The following is a 15,494-nucleotide window of genomic DNA, read 5'->3' on the forward strand; positions in this document are numbered from 1 at the left end:
CTGGCCCTGCCTCTCCCTCTGGTCGCACGTCTACCTCTTGCAACGTTTTCTGATGTTACACTTGCCTCCCCCTCCGAAGCACTCTCTTGACTAGGCCTAACAACCCAGCTGGGGTCAGTCACCTCATCATCCACCGGCTCCTCCTCCTCCCATTCATCAGCCTGCTCCCCCCTGGGAATTACTGCACTGACAAGCACCTCACTGTCTGACACCCGTGTCTCATCCTCAGACACCTCTCCACAGACTATTTGTAAATCCCCACTTTCATCACCCACAGACTGGGAAAGCTCTCTATTTTGGGCATCGGGACAGACCCACTGGTCAGGTTGCTGCTCAGCAGTGCTTTGTGAATCTAGGAAGGGTTGGGAAAACAGTTCCTGGGAGTATGCAGGATTTGAATCACTAATTTCCAAGGAGGGGCCAGGCTGGGCGGGAGGAGGTTGAGCTGAAAGATCCTGAGGTCCACTCCCTTGGCTAGCGTTGGTGGACTGCGTGGAAGACTGGGCGGTGGATAAACTACTGGATGCATTATCCGCTATCCAGTTGATCACCTGTTCGCACTGCTGGGGATCCAATAGGGGTGTGCCACGTGACACTGTAAATTGGGACAGGAAGCTAGAAAAGGGTACTCTGCGGCGTTCCAGTGCTCCATCAGAAGCAGGTACTGTGTCACCCTGCCCAGGACTACGGCCTCTGCCTGCAACCTCACTTTGACGCCCACGACCACGTCCTCGTCCTCGTCCCTTACCCCTGGGGTTCACCATTGTAAAGGTTATGCTAGAAAAGCTAGTTATGAAGGTGAAATACACTCTATTTGTCCAAACAGAGGATATATTGCGTGTTGCAAAAAGGACTATTCGGTAAAGAGCGTATTTTATGCAACCAAACCTTGGTTTACAGCAAACTGATGTGTATCAGTAACAGATATAAAACTGTGTTTTATATTTGTGGTATTTCTTCAGATCAAATACCCCTTCTTTATGTAACTATTAGATATGGCGTGCACAAAACTGGCCACAGGCCTAGTCACTAAATACAGAGCTTATTTTTGGACCACAAAACTTGGGTACCAGTAACAGATATAAAACTGTGTTTATATTTGTGGTATTTCTTCACATCAAATACCCTTTATTTCTTTAACTATTAGATATGGCGTGCACAAATCTGGCAACAGGCCTAGTCACTAAATACAGAGCGTATTTTTGAACCACAAAACTTGGGTACCAGTAACAGATATAAAACTGTGTTTATATTTGTGGTATTTCTTCACATCAAATACCCTTTATTTCTTTAACTATTAGATATGGCGTGCACAAATCTGGCAACAGGCCTAGTCACTAAATACAGAGCGTATTTTTGAACCACAAAACTTGGGTACCAGTAACAGATATAAAACTGTGTTTATATTTGTGGTATTTCTTCACATCAAATACCCTTTATTTCTTTAACTATTAGATATGGCGTGCACAAATCTGGCAACAGGCCTAGTCACTAAATACAGAGCGTATTTTTGAACCACAAAACTTGGGTACCAGTAACAGATATAAAACTGTGTTTATATTTGTGGTATTTCTTCACATCAAATACCCTTTATTTCTTTAACTATTAGATATGGCGTGCACAAATCTGGCAACAGGCCTAGTCACTAAATACAGAGCGTATTTTTGAACCACAAAACTTGGGTACCAGTAACAGATATAAAACTGTGTTTATATTTGTGGTATTTCTTCACATCAAATACCCTTTATTTCTTTAACTATTAGATATGGCGTGCTATAAAAATGCAATTTTTATCTAATGCGGTTTTTTGGACACACAAAACCTTGGATTAGAATGTAGGGTATTCTATACTATATATATATATACTATATATGTGGCAGAATTGCGTATTCTGTACACTGCGCTTATGTGTACGCTAAACAAATATTTTTGGGCCAGGTGTGGTATATCTGTATCACTCAAAAATGCATTTTTATATCTTATGCGGTTTTATTTTTAGGCCGCAAATATTTCCTTTTTTAATTTATTAATTATTGTTATTAATTAATATTATTATTATTAAATGAGGTGACAGCGTGTGCTGTACCACTCTACGGAGTCTGAGGCACTACAAGTCCCAGACAGCAGCACAAATGAGGTTACAGCGTGTGCTGGAGTCTGAGGCACTACAAGTCCCAGACAGCAGCACAAATGAGGTTACAGCGTGTGCTGGAGTCTGAGGCACTACAAGTCCCAGACAGCAGCACAAATGAGGTTACAGACAGCGTGTGCTGGAGGCTAAATGGAGTCTGAGGAACATCCAGCAGCCGATATTCTAATAGTGCGGCGTTCGCCCAAAATGGCGGACGCCGCACTATAAAGCCCAGCCTAATGCACACACGATCCCTGCCTAATGCCTAATGCCTATAAAGATTGACTTGGAGACTGAGATTGAGACTTGGCACTGAGACAGTGAGTGCGCAGCTAAGATGGCGGCCGCTGCACTCCTGGTCCCAGCTGCCACACAGCTAGCCAGCAAATACAAGAGAGGACTAGTAGTAGTAAACGTAGATTAGCCCTGACAAGGGCTGTTGATTTCTGCACCCTGCCTGCCTGATTAATTCTGGTCTTTGTCCCTGCTCTAGTCCCTATCAATTCCCAGTCCCCCCAGCACGTCTGTCCCTATGCTCTTTCACACTGCAAATGGCTGAAAGCGCCGAACATAATGAAAGCAGTCTATTGGCTGGTCAGGTCACCTGATCTGGCCAGCCACTCACTGCTCTCGTCTTGTACATGTCCCTACGTCATGCTAGTAGCTTAGAAGGCTCACCTAACATGATTGGCTCCTTGAAAAACCGCCAAAAATGAGAAAAACAAAAACGAGATTTCACTCGAGTACCGCGAGATGTTCGGCCGAATACCGAACACCTTCGAACGCCCTAATGTCCGATCGAACACCAGGTTCGAGTGAACACGTTCGCTCATCACTACCTATAATAATGCCATATAATTCTAATAGCCATTTTATTAAAAAAAATCGTAAATAAGCATTGGAGTTTACTCAAGGAAGATAGGGTGATTGGAGACACATTAACAGAACGTCCAAGATTTGTCTATAGGAGGGCGAATAATTTGGGGAACATCATAGCCCCACATGTTCGTAAACCTGTATCGTTAAAATCATCACTCATATCACAAATCCCATCTGGTTTTTTTCCATGCAAAAAATGTCTACCGTGTAGAGAAGTAAATACAAAAAAGCAATCTAGTATTATCCATAAAGATAATGAAGCAGAGATTAAAGACCATATCACCTGTTCCACCCGTGGAGTAATCTATGGCATCAAATGTCCATGTGATAAACTGTATATAGGGCGCACTATACGCCCTTTGAGTGTACGTATAGGGGAACATCTACGGAATATCAATAAAAAATTTGCGGGTCATCCTCTATCACAACATTTTAAAGAACACCATGAGGGCTCTATAAAGGACATTGTAGTTACTGGGATTAAAATTGTTTAAAAAAAATTGGCGAAAGGGTAACTTCATCCACCAGATGTCAAGGGAGGAGAGCAAATGGATTTTCGAAATGAATACACTGATTCCAAATGGGTTAAATAGCGAAATTGAACTCTTTGCTTTCAACAAATAGGATCCAGCGCTTCCACTCGCTATATGATATATAAAGCATCTTTGACCGGCACCGTACCATCCCTGAAGAAGGAGTCCGCTGACTTCGAAACGCGTTGGATAGATCCTTTTTGGTACTGTGTGCAATTCGTTAACCGTTCACGTGTAACATCACGTGGAAGTGACGTCACGCGAGGTCCTGCAGCTTCACTGCACCTCGCCGGTAACTAGTGTGGGAGCGCAGGCTCACGCTGAAGAGTTAGGAGCATCATCGGTGAGGTAAGGGGTGACTGTCACTGGCCGGGACAGGTTTTTTTCACCCTCTCCTTGCACATCCTCTGGAAGGAAAGTGGTTGAAAACATCACCGTTGTGCACTAATTCAGGAGATCTTGACCGTGATACACCCGGTAACTGTGGACATACTCAGGAGACTTCTACTGTGAGATACCCGGTAAATATCAACATCTTATAAGCATTATATATAACGCATTAATAACGCACTAATAAACCTTAAAATAGGCAACTGTGGATATATTTTATTATGGACAATATATGCAGAAAATTCTTTTATTAATTGTTCTCCTCTGGAACCTACAGCGCAGATATATATATACATTAGACAATTGGTGTTTTTTCACTTTATATCGGACATTTTTGGTAGTTATGTCCGTTTATCTGCAGCAGTAGAATTACCAGTGCAAACATACAGAGTGCAGCGCCTGTAGTCGCTTTTATATATCAGGAGAAAATGAACTGCAATAATTTTGTGCAATTTCTACCTAGTACGCCAATATCCAATGTGTGGAGGAAGACCACTGTTTGGGCACACGGCAGGGCTTGGAAGGGAAGGAGCACTGTTTGATTTTTTGATTATAAAATTGGTTTGAATCGAGAGCGGACCACATGTCTTGTTTGGAGAGCCGTGAAGTGCCTAAACAGTGGAAACCCCCCCAATTCTAACTCCAGCCCTCTCACAGCCCTAACCCCAACCCTAACCCAAACACACCGCTATGACCCTATTTTGGAAACTAGATCCCTCAATGAACTTATCTAGATGTTTGGTGAGCACCTTGATCCCCCAGGTGCTTTATTTAAGTTTATTACGTAGATCAGCAAAAATTAAAATTCCAGTTTTTCCACAAAAATCATCTTTTAGCCTCAATTTTTTTATCTTAAAAAGCATAGCAGGAGAAAATGGACCCCAAAAATTGTTGTGCAATTTCTCCTGAGTACGCTGAAACTGCATGTGTCGAGGAAAACCACTCTTTGGGCGCCCAGCAGGACACAGAAATGAAGAAGCAAGGTTTGACTTTTTGAACACAAAATTGGCTGGAATTTAGAGCAGACACCATGTCACGTTTGGAGGGGCCCTGATGTGCCTAAACAGAGGAACCCCCCACAAGTGACACCATTTTAGGAACTAGACCCCTCAAGGAACTTATCTAGATGTGTGTTTAGCATTTTGAACCCCCAGGTGCTTTATAGAAGTTTATAACATAGAGCTAAGAAAATAAAAAATCTAATTTTTCCAGCAAAATGTTTCTTTTAGCGCCAACTTTTTTATTTTATCAAGGAAAAAAGGAGGAAATTTACCTCAAAATGTATTATGCAATTTCTCCTGAGTGTGGCAATACCCCACGTTTGGGTGAAAACTACTTTTAAGGCACAGTGCAAAGCTCACAAAGGAAGATTCGCCATATTTGAGTTCAGATTTTGCTGGAATGGTTTGAGGGTGCATTGTCACATCATCAAGGCCCCTGAGGTACCAGAATATCAGAAACCCTCCATGAGTCAAGTCATTTTACAAACTACACCTCTCAATGAATTCATCCAAAGATGCAGTGAGCATTTTAACACCACAGTTGTGTCACAGTAATTTCCAGATCCCAGGACAGCAGAACTCCCAATGTGTCCCCATTTTACAAAATACACCTCTTGATTAATCTAGGAGTGTAGTGACCATATGGATGCCATAAGTGTGTCACAGAATTTTATACCATTGGGCAGTGAAAAAAAATTACATTTTTACGATAATAATAATTGTTTTAGCCTCAGATTTTACATTTTCACTGCCATTTTTAGAAAATGGGTAATAATGGCACCAGAATTTCTCCCACAATTTTTGTTGACCGTTTAAATACCCCATATGTAGCTTGAGCTATTTGCTTCCTGAAGTGCATATTTTCCTAGAATAGTTTGCGCACTCAATATACACATCCCTTATGTTCTAGAGAGTAGAATCCCTCCCCTCAAGTGACACCATTTTTGAAATTATACGTCTGCCAAACATGTGGATGCTAAAGTTGGTTTATGCACACGGGGGCTCAGAAGGGAAGGTATATTTGTATTTGGGAGCGCAGAATTCGCTACATTTCTTTTGGGGGACAAAGCCATTTTGCTTTTCTAGAGCCTTTGCATTACCAGTAATGTGGAAGCCCTCTATATTTCCACTAACAGATGATGGACATGAGTGTGGGCTTGTTTTTTTGTGTACTGAGTTGAAGCTTTTATTTGGAACATTTTACATAACATTTAGGATCACATTTATCTATCACTCTACACTGAGTACTTACACACGTGGTTACAATTGTTGGCACCCCTCTTTTAATGATAGAAAAATCCACAATGGTCACAAAAATAACTTGCATTTGACAAAACTCCTACTCTGTGAATTATTCATTTAAAGTAATATAATATATGTTTGTGTGTTTTTCCAAAAGCAATGTTCCGTACCTTCAAGGGTAACTCTAGCTTATGTACAGTGGTGCTTGAAAGTTTGTGAATCCTTCAGAATTTTTTTAAAATTCAGCAAAAATGTGGCTTTGAACAATCATCATGATGACTGTTATTTCTGTGCAGTGCAAGTGCAAGGATTCAATAAGCATAAGAAACGAAAATGGGAGTAACATGGAATCTGCAAGAAGGCCTGTCCCTCATTGTGAAGATGTGCCTGTACCTGTGTTTACCATAAATAACAGTCATCATGATGATTTTTTGGCTCTCTCCACACCATTGGAACACCAAATTTGAAGCTTTTTCTTTGTCCTTTGCTCCATTTTCGTAATAATTCGATACATGCTTTGCACACTATGTGTGGTGCCCAAAACTTGTCTTGGTCCCCAAGCATAACCCCAAAATAGGCAAAATACACTTTTTTTTACGAAGTCTGTTATGTTTCTTCTAAGTTTTGGCAGTGTGTATTCACCACAAATGTAACAGAATGAGTCTGGATCGTTAAGACAACTTCTTCTTGATGAGTTCATGCTTTTCACTGGAAAACAGACAACAACATAAAGTTAGTACAAAAATCAAGCTATGAACAAACTTTTAGAACACTAATTAACACAAAACTATATTGAGAACTGCTCAGTTCAAGTACTAATCCAAAGAAATTAATGAGATGATGCGTCGCATTTACCAACAAGTGCTATAAATAAGATACCAAAAATCTCAAAAACTTGAGCCAATCTGGCAAAACTGATGACATATTCAGAATCAGCACCCCAAAAATACCCTAAATTCGATGAAATATCTTTGGCACCAAAAATGCTGTTGACCAGTGTAATTCATGAGTTCATCATTACCTGAACACTGAACAACAATGGCATGTATGACTGCATTTCAAGGACTAAGCCATATCTGCAGTTTGCTAAAGGTCACCTGAACATGCAATAAAGCTACTGGAATTATGTTTTGTAGTTGGATATGATGTAATAGAGCGTTTTGCTTTTCATGAGAAGTGTTAATTTTGAAGAAAGAAAAATATTACATTACAGTATACAATTCTCATACTACCTGTAAATCATGGTGGTAGCAGTATCGATGTTTGGCAAGGATGTCTTGCAATCATTTATGGACCAAAAACTCAGAAATAATTCAGCATATTCTAAAGGAAAATAGTTCAATATCTCTCAATGAGCTGAGTCTCAACAGAACATGGTGAGGTATATCGTGGCACTACTGTGTTGGTGCACAAGGTAGGTTCCCCAAACCAGTGAACATAGAATACAGAAACTTGGCACTCAACTTGGTAACGTGGAATATGCTTTTTTATTTCAGATAGCAGTCCCAGTATATATAAACGTTTCGGTCTGTTATGGACCTTCTTCAGTACAACTAGGTTGAAAATACATCACAAAGGGTGTTTAACCATTGTATGATAACAACATCAAGTGAAGTTTATACAAATAACAAAAAAATAAAAGGGATAGCTAACAAGGTAAATCTAACAAAAATATTAGTGAGTATGTGATGGATCAAGGGTAGGGGAGGTAAGGAAAGGTAGAATAATTTTATATCATACCCGACTGCTCAAGAACAAAATATAGAAGATGTCTCCGGACATAGCGTTGATCCTTGTATGTAGGGCTACTTGTGGATCGTGCAGAGGACTAAACTGGTCGCTCTATAATATTTGAGAAATACATCCAATTACTAGGTATGTGATATAGTGTTGTAGAACATAGGTATAATGAATATGTTTACTGACCCGGTATATTAGAAAGAATAGTGTTGTTCACAGGTGGCAGTATCAAATAGGATAGCTGCAAGACAATGTAGTAACTGTTATATACTGTCTAATGTAGGGAGGGGTTACAAACACCGTGTAGCTGAGATAATGTGTAAAAGAAGGGGAACTTCCTCACCTACTGTAAGTAATAACATGTGGCAACACTGTATATCTGTAGTAGACGAAGTCGGATTAGATAGCCTGTGGTTAATAAACGATGAAAGTCAATGAGGGTATTAAGATGTAAGTACTAGAGGGCAGAAATGCTGGTCTTACCAAATGAATGGTGGCTTTATCGTATACAATGGTTAAGGTTATGGCCACAAAATAATATCTGCATCTGTGAAGTAACAACAGGAACCAGAAAGTCAGTGATACTACTTGTTTGTAATGATCCCAATTAGGAGGTTGTATCGCATCTCACCCGTAGTATAGGAGTCCCTAGAGCAGTATGGAGTGCAGATGGGACGTGTCAGAGTGGCTGCGTACCTGTAATATACATAGTGCAATAGTCAGGACTGAAGTACATAACGTCAGTAATAAGGTAATTAGTACCGCTTGTGTCTTACCTAAATGATGGACGTAGTGGCGCCATGCAACGCGGTGTCCGCCGCTGGTTGCTGGCATTGTGCAGGGACAGCGTGTATAAATAGGTTGGGGGCGGGATTCGGCATATGGCCGATACCGGAAGTGCGTCAGAGGGTATGACGCTGACTTCCGGTGATCACTGCAGCGCTCGGTTGTCATAGGAACTGACAACAAGAGCGTACAGATAGGAGTAATAGGTATACTGCGCAACCCTGAACAGGAGAATGTAGATAACGGGGAGATGTCATTGGGATTAATTAATTATATTAATTATTTATATTTGAGGCCGGTCCTGTGGTGAGGATGGCGGTCACATGTAATAACAACAGAGGTCACCTGACTTTTGGGTACACTGGACGTCAGAGTTAGTGTATAAAAGTACATGTGGTAGATCATTATGTATACACTATATACCTAAGGAGACAAAATAAATTGCAGTCGGGTAGGGGGAGGAGGAAGGGAGAATCCGAGGGTAAGGAGGAATCAGGAGGTGACTTGAGTGAAGCGATCAGTATAAGCGACTCTGTAGAGAAAGACAAATGTATTAGTAACATCATATGGGTGAACATAATCAGATACAGGTGACATAGACAGAATACTATTAAGGTCGATCTATAGTATAAGTTGCTCTAAATGTCTGTAAAATACATGGAAATAAAGTTAATCATTCCTTAGGGGGTACAAATGGTAATTAAGTGAAAGCTAGTGGATCGTAATCTCTGTTTAGACCTTTGGGTGTTAAGGTCTGCAGTTCATGGATCCAAAAAGCTTCCCTTTTCTTAAGGAGATGTATTCTATTGCCCCCCCTTCTTGATACCGGAATATGTTCCAGAATCTGGAATTTTAATTGGGATATGTTATGCCCCTTAGAAATGAAGTGGAATGGAAGGGGCAGCAGCATATTTTTGCAACGAATCGTCGACTTATGTTTTGAGATACGGGATTTGATGGCCTGTGTGGTTTCCCCGATATACATAAGGCCACAGGGGCATTTAATAGCGTAAACAACAAAGGAGGTATCACAGGTTGAATAGCATTTGATCTCATACCTTTTACCGGAATGCGGGTGATAGAAGTGATCTCCCCTAATGACATTGTTACACTGGTTACAGTGTAGGCACGGGAAAGTGCCTTTCTGTGGTGTACCAAGAAAGCGTTGCACGGAGTCCTCTTTCTTTCCCCCAAAATCTGCTCTAATCAAAGAGTCCCGGATGTTGGCTGGACGTTTGTAACAAGGAAGAAAGTGTTCCTTAAATTCAGGAACGCCTGGATGGGCTATGTGTAGCATATTCCAGTGTCGTCTTATAGTACGGTGTAGAATGTGTACATAAGGATTTGTATTTTCAACCTAGTTGTACTGAAGAAGGTCCATAACAGACCGAAACGTTTATATATACTGGGACTGCTATCTGAAATAAAAAAGCATATTCCACGTTACCAAGTTGAGTGCCAAGTTTCTGTATTCTATGTTCACTGGTTTGGGGAACCTACCTTGTGCACCAACACAGTAGTGCCACGATATACCTCACTATTTGTCTTCCCTTACGTGAGCACACTGTCCTAATATGTCTTCCCTGACATTTTCTTATAATCTTGACGAAACTAACAATATACTGTCCAAGTTAAATCTCTCTAGTGATTTCCTTAAAATACCCCCAAGAGAATCCAGAGGGAGGGATCTGGAGCGCGAACAGCGACGCCAGATCAATTTGGAACTTCATTGTGCCACTCTAACGGAGTATTTACGTGTGAAAAGAATACCAAGAGGACTTAGAGTCCCCCTACGTCCAACCCTATTCAGTGACTGTCAGGAATTCTGTTCTAAATATGAACAAATATTGAACAAATGCTCATTTGACTTAATGACTCTTACCATTGAGCACCTTCAAGGAGCAATTGCTTCCAATAAAGAGACTATCAAAAACATTGAATCACAGTTGACCTCCTCAAGTACTTCTGAGGAGTGGGACACTTTGAAAGCTAGAATCAAAACTGTCACTGATCAGCATAGAAGGGACACGGAAAATAGAAAGAGGATCAAATTTCAGAGAGACTTGGATGATTACGATAACAATCGTGTCTACCACTGGCAAGATCGATCCTCTTTCCGTCCCAATATTATCCGGTCTGATTACCATTCCTCTAACGATCCCTCTACCTCAGGTTCCGAATCCGACAGACGAGACCACGCCAGCGGACCCGGGAATTTTTTAGGCCAGAGAAGGCGTCGACAACCACAAAGAAGAAGAGGACCCGCAGGAGCCAACGGAAAAAGAGACACAGATTTTTACAGAGTGACTCGGTCCCAGGTAAATCACCTTTGGTAATCAATATTTCATCCAGGACTCTCAGTATTGCTGAGCATACAGTATTACAGAAGGGACTCTCCTTCTGTCCCTCATACAAATTGAATACCTTCGATATGGATATGGACTTACACCGATTTTACCGCCGACTAAGATTGCTTGTACACTTTGAACAACCTGATGTGTCAAATGTTTCCTCTTTAACCTCCACGGGCCCTATAATTTCCTCGCATAGCCTAGGCCTACGTAATAAGAGTACATTTAGGCCCCCAAAGAGTTCCCATGCAGTGGAAGCATTTATTAACTTTGTCGACCAGGCCTTTGGTAAACTTCGTCATGACATCGAGACACATAAACTACATACGTCCCCTAATCTCAGTGCTCTAGATTTCCAGGCACTACAGTCACTACGCAGTGACAAGGATATAATTATTAAGCCAGCCGACAAAGGCGGGGCGATTGTAGTGATGAATAAAACCGACTACATTCAGGAAGTGTACCGACAACTAAACGACAATACAGTTTACCAATTGTTACCTACTGACCCCTCCACCATGATCAGGGACCTGATTAGGGATACTCTCATCCCTTATGTTAGTAGAGGTATCATTGATGAAAAAACAAGAGAATATCTGACCAAAGCACATCCTATCACACCAGTATTTTACATATTACCAAAAGTCCACAAAAATCTTGAACATCCCCCAGGCCGCCCCATCGTGGCCTCTACGGAATCTATCCTATCTCCACTTGCCATCTTTCTGGAAAAGATTCTCACTCCTCTGATACGCAAGTTACCATCTTTCCTACTGGATACAGGCGACTTTTTACACCAATTACGAGAATTTACCACCATTCCAGGGGAACTGTTACTAGTCTCCCTTGATGTCAAAGACCTCTATACCTCTATCCCACACTCCCAGGGGATTCTTAGCGTAAAACACTTACTCGACTCATCAGACCTAAATCCAGGTGTCATCAATCTTTGCCTGGACCTCTTGACATTGGTCTTAACCAAGAACTTCTTCATGTTTGAAGACCGGTTCTTCCTACAAACGAAGGGCACCGCGATGGGCTCAAATGTAGCGCCACCTTATGCTAACAGCTACATGGCCCTGTTTGAGGAAGAGATTGTATATCCGGACCCACTATTCCAGGCTTATTGCCCCTTTTGGAAACGCTATATCGACGATGTGTTCTGTCTATGGACAGGCACATCACAATCCTTGGATCTGTTTTTCCTCACTCTTAACACAGCATGGCCTGGTCTATCCTTTACCATCACCAGCAGCACACAACATGTCAATTTCTTAGACACACTGGTCATGAGAGATGAATTGGGTACCCTTAAAACAGATTTATACACAAAACCAACTGATAAGAATAGCCTCTTGCACTATCAGAGTTTACATCCGAGTACCACCAAGAAGTCCATTCCCCGCTCACAGTTCAAAAGAGTACAAAGGATTGTCACTGAACCCGATCTCATCAAAATCAGAACAGATGAGATGTACTCCAAATTTAGAGAACGAGGCTACCCCCCTGACTTACTTACAGATGCCATTAATCCACCCATGACGGCACGCCCTCCCACAAATAACAGAGTTCCTTTTGTGCATGTGTACCATCCTTATGTACACATTCTACACCGTACTATAAGACGACACTGGAATATGCTACACATAGCCCATCCAGGCGTTCCTGAATTTAAGGAACACTTTCTTCCTTGTTACAAACGTCCAGCCAACATCCGGGACTCTTTGATTAGAGCAGATTTTGGGGGAAAGAAAGAGGACTCCGTGCAACGCTTTCTTGGTACACCACAGAAAGGCACTTTCCCGTGCCTACACTGTAACCAGTGTAACAATGTCATTAGGGGAGATCACTTCTATCACCCGCATTCCGGTAAAAGGTATGAGATCAAATGCTATTCAACCTGTGATACCTCCTTTGTTGTTTACGCTATTAAATGCCCCTGTGGCCTTATGTATATCGGGGAAACCACACAGGCCATCAAATCCCGTATCTCAAAACATAAGTCGACGATTCGTTGCAAAAATATGCTGCTGCCCCTTCCATTCCACTTCATTTCTAAGGGGCATAACATATCCCAATTAAAATTCCAGATTCTGGAACATATTCCGGTATCAAGAAGGGGGGGCAATAGAATACATCTCCTTAAGAAAAGGGAAGCTTTTTGGATCCATGAACTGCAGACCTTAACACCCAAAGGTCTAAACAGAGATTACGATCCACTAGCTTTCACTTAATTACCATTTGTACCCCCTAAGGAATGATTAACTTTATTTCCATGTATTTTACAGACATTTAGAGCAACTTATACTATAGATCGACCTTAATAGTATTCTGTCTATGTCACCTGTATCTGATTATGTTCACCCATATGATGTTACTAATACATTTGTCTTTCTCTACAGAGTCGCTTATACTGATCGCTTCACTCAAGTCACCTCCTGATTCCTCCTTACCCTCGGATTCTCCCTTCCTCCTCCCCCTACCCGACTGCAATTTATTTTGTCTCCTTAGGTATATAGTGTATACATAATGATCTACCACATGTACTTTTATACACTAACTCTGACGTCCAGTGTACCCAAAAGTCAGGTGACCTCTGTTGTTATTACATGTGACCGCCATCCTCACCACAGGACCGGCCTCAAATATAAATAATTAATATAATTAATTAATCCCAATGACATCTCCCCGTTATCTACATTCTCCTGTTCAGGGTTGCGCAGTATACCTATTACTCCTATCTGTACGCTCTTGTTGTCAGTTCCTATGACAACCGAGCGCTGCAGTGATCACCGGAAGTCAGCGTCATACCCTCTGACGCACTTCCGGTATCGGCCATATGCCGAATCCCGCCCCCAACCTATTTATACACGCTGTCCCTGCACAATGCCAGCAACCAGCGGCGGACACCGCGTTGCATGGCGCCACTACGTCCATCATTTAGGTAAGACACAAGCGGTACTAATTACCTTATTACTGACGTTATGTACTTCAGTCCTGACTATTGCACTATGTATATTACAGGTACGCAGCCACTCTGACACGTCCCATCTGCACTCCATACTGCTCTAGGGACTCCTATACTACGGGTGAGATGCGATACAACCTCCTAATTGGGATCATTACAAACAAGTAGTATCACTGACTTTCTGGTTCCTGTTGTTACTTCACAGATGCAGATATTATTTTGTGGCCATAACCTTAACCATTGTATACGATAAAGCCACCATTCATTTGGTAAGACCAGCATTTCTGCCCTCTAGTACTTACATCTTAATACCCTCATTGACTTTCATCGTTTATTAACCACAGGCTATCTAATCCGACTTCGTCTACTACAGATATACAGTGTTGCCACATGTTATTACTTACAGTAGGTGAGGAAGTTCCCCTTCTTTTACACATTATCTCAGCTACACGGTGTTTGTAACCCCTCCCTACATTAGACAGTATATAACAGTTACTACATTGTCTTGCAGCTATCCTATTTGATACTGCCACCTGTGAACAACACTATTCTTTCTAATATACCGGGTCAGTAAACATATTCATTATACCTATGTTCTACAACACTATATCACATACCTAGTAATTGGATGTATTTCTCAAATATTATAGAGCGACCAGTTTAGTCCTCTGCACGATCCACAAGTAGCCCTACATACAAGGATCAACGCTATGTCCGGAGACATCTTCTATATTTTGTTCTTGAGCAGTCGGGTATGATATAAAATTATTCTACCTTTCCTTACCTCCCCTACCCTTGATCCATCACATACTCACTAATATTTTTGTTAGATTTACCTTGTTAGCTATCCCTTTTATTTTTTTGTTATTTGTATAAACTTCACTTGATGTTGTTATCATACAATGGTTAAACACCCTTTGTGATGTATTTTCAACCTAGTTGTACTGAAGAAGGTCCATAACAGACCGAAACGTTTATATATACTGGGACTGCTATCTGAAATAAAAAAGCATATTCCACGTTACCAAGTTGAGTGCCAAGTTTCTGTATTCAACAGAACATGGGTCATGCAACATGAAAACAACCCGAAGCACATAAGTCATGCTACAAAAGTATGGTTAAAAAAAATACAGCTCACAGACTATTTCATTGATAAAAAATAACAAAGTCTAATATTTTTTACTTATTTGTTTCATTAGGTCCTCTGCATCTACTTTTAGGACTTATGAAACTCTGATTAGTTTTAGGTCAAATGTATGCAGAAATATGGAATTTTCTGTAGGATTCAAAAACACTACCCTATGTATGAAAATGTTTTGTTGAACTTTACATTATTGTTTATCAGAAATTGCAGTTCTACAGACCTACAGGTGCAGCAACACCATGCAACTCAGCTTATTTTGCCAAAAGTAGTAAATAACTGGCAAGGTTCTCTTCTATAAATTCGGACATGGCACAAGTCTCAGCCTGTGA

General features: G+C 41.1%; 2 long non-coding RNA genes across 10 annotated transcripts; one reads left to right on the forward strand and one right to left on the reverse strand.

The window, feature by feature from the left end:
• Positions 1-7,644: 7,644 nt before the first annotated feature.
• On the reverse strand, positions 7,645-9,164 carry LOC143809184 (uncharacterized). Of its 5 annotated transcripts, XR_013222128.1 has the most exons (5): positions 8,693-9,164; positions 8,548-8,612; positions 8,400-8,463; positions 8,260-8,324; positions 7,645-8,157 (listed from the first exon to the last, which is right to left on the reverse strand). It is a non-coding gene; the product is annotated as an uncharacterized LOC143809184 (long non-coding RNA). The 5 variants fall into 5 exon arrangements; XR_013222127.1 differs by having other exon boundaries at positions 8,400-8,612; XR_013222126.1 differs by having other exon boundaries at positions 8,548-9,164.
• A 1,592-nt stretch (positions 9,165-10,756) lies between these two features.
• Positions 10,757-15,045, forward strand: LOC143809186 (uncharacterized). 5 transcript variants are annotated; one of them, XR_013222133.1, is made up of 6 exons: positions 10,757-11,020; positions 13,456-13,997; positions 14,078-14,142; positions 14,227-14,290; positions 14,366-14,430; positions 14,533-15,045. It is a non-coding gene; the product is annotated as an uncharacterized LOC143809186 (long non-coding RNA). The 5 variants fall into 5 exon arrangements; XR_013222130.1 differs by having other exon boundaries at positions 13,456-14,290; positions 14,533-14,587; positions 14,672-15,045; XR_013222131.1 differs by having other exon boundaries at positions 13,456-14,142.
• Positions 15,046-15,494: the final 449 nt, after the last annotated feature.

The sequence above is a fragment of the Ranitomeya variabilis genome, chromosome 2 (assembly GCF_051348905.1).
Source record: "Ranitomeya variabilis isolate aRanVar5 chromosome 2, aRanVar5.hap1, whole genome shotgun sequence".
In the NCBI taxonomy this organism is placed as follows: Eukaryota; Metazoa; Chordata; class Amphibia; order Anura; family Dendrobatidae; genus Ranitomeya; species Ranitomeya variabilis.